This window comes from Armigeres subalbatus, unplaced genomic scaffold (genome assembly GCF_024139115.2).
Source record: "Armigeres subalbatus isolate Guangzhou_Male unplaced genomic scaffold, GZ_Asu_2 Contig1141, whole genome shotgun sequence".
NCBI classification, from domain to species: domain Eukaryota; kingdom Metazoa; phylum Arthropoda; class Insecta; order Diptera; family Culicidae; genus Armigeres; species Armigeres subalbatus.
In genome coordinates, this window is record NW_026941893.1 from 259,654 (window position 1) to 261,616 (window position 1,963).

A 1,963-nucleotide genomic window follows, 5' to 3' on the forward strand; every position below is an offset into this window, starting at 1 on the left:
TCCTTCCACCAACTCTCGTATATGACTCGTCACGCTCTATGGAACCTCATCTCTGACGTACTAGTGAGACGTACTTTATGCTCGTTCCCTATGAGTTGTGATGAAATGGAATTAAATCATCAGCACTAGGCTAATGTACGATAAAACCCAACGAACTGCGCTTATCCAAACATTATGTCATGCGCTAAATACATTTCATTCAGCTTTCGAGATGCAGTATTTATAAGAATAATGGCAAAGAATGAAACTCACCCAGTGTAGACATCAGCTATGAAAAAGCTAGTGAGTATTGTTCCATTGCTAATGTGTATAGCTGATTTCGTCTCAGGATGTACGCAATCCCCGACTACCGCGTCTGGATTTAAGGCTCCCAAAGGTAATAAATATGTAACTCCACTAACGCTTCATATAGTTAATTATTTGCATGATAATAACCTAATTTTGAGGTTATTATAGAAAACGTCTAAAACCCATTCATAGTTTGAGACGCCTTATTGTTATTTATTATTTATGCGACTCTATTAATTCCTATTCGCAGGTCAAATATGCTCTGGACAGCTAATTTTCGAAGATTATTTCCATAAATTGGATAGGACCGTTTGGCAGCACGAAAACTCTCTTGGTGGTGGAGGTGTAAGTTATTACAAAAGTATCTATAAAGTGGTAAAACGTAATTAACAGTTATTTTAACTCTCTCTCAGAACAACGAATTCCAATGGTACTCCGGTTCAGAACGTAATTCATACGTAAAAATAATCATCTGTACATTCGTCCAACGTTGACATCGGCTGAATATGGTGAAGCTTTTCTTGAAAACGGTATAATTAACCTAAACGAAAGGCCCTCAAAGTCAACGGTAAGCATCAATTTTGCAACATTGAATGTCGATTAAAATCAACACCTCCCATAGATGCACGGATCCGCCTGGTTGGGCAGAACAGATCTACGGATGCTATCGACGAAATAGTCCAGATCGCATATTGAACCCAGTCCGCAGTGCACGACTCCGCACAGTCAACTCGTTCGCCTTTAAGTATGGAAAGCTTGAAATCAACGCCAAACTACCTCAGGAGATTGGCTGTGGCCTGCGCTGTGGTTGTCTCCCGAAAGGCGATACCTACGGCGATTGGCCCAAGTCCGGAGAAATAGATCTGATGGAGTCACGAGGGCAATCGCAATCTCATGCTGGGTGATCAAAACATTTGGAATCAAGCAAGTGTCTTCGTGCTTGAATTTTGGTGACAGTCGGAATCTACGAAGTTCGCAGGTGCGGCTCCATCACAGGCGAGCGCTTCGGGTCGTCGTTCAACAGATATCAGCTGACGTGGACAAAGAATGTGATTCAGTTTGGAAAGTCAACGATAAGATCTTCCGTACCGTGACCCCTTTACGAGGGTTTCTGGAAGCTTATGGATTTGGTTTCAATCCGTGGCCTAATGGAACCAAGATGGCACCGTTCGATCGTGAGTTCTTCATTACTTATGGAATGTTGCAGTCGGTGGAGACTACTTTCCGGATAGTGCATGGAACCCACGTGCAAAACCCTTGGAAAACAAAGGGAATCCAAGTGCGATGACCGATTTCTACAAAGCCAAATCCGATTGGTATGGAACTTGGGGAGATCAGGCAGCACTCGAAGTTGATTGGGTTAAAATTTGGGCTATTTAGTTTCGCAATAATAAACTTTAAAGCATGGTAGATCCACTTTGGATCTGATCGCTAGTTACGTAACGCAAAAGTTGGATTCAAAGATTCATTTTATGGTGACATAACCGGAAAAAGTTCACGATGCAGCAATAATCTATCTATTTAAATATGAATGAGTTGATATTTCCTTCCTGGCGAATTAACTCGCAAACAGGACCGATTTGGCAAATTTTTTCCCTAATCAGATTCGTTTTTGGGGTCCGCAATGTTTGTATATTGAAAAAAGCTTAGCTCATTTAGCTTAGCTTAGACTGAC

The 1,963-nt window shown here is 41.5% G+C and overlaps 1 pseudogene; it reads left to right on the forward strand.

The window, feature by feature from the left end:
* The first annotated feature begins 241 nt into the window (after positions 1-241).
* On the forward strand, positions 242-1,729 carry LOC134202311 (beta-1,3-glucan-binding protein-like; annotated as a pseudogene).
* Positions 1,730-1,963: the final 234 nt, after the last annotated feature.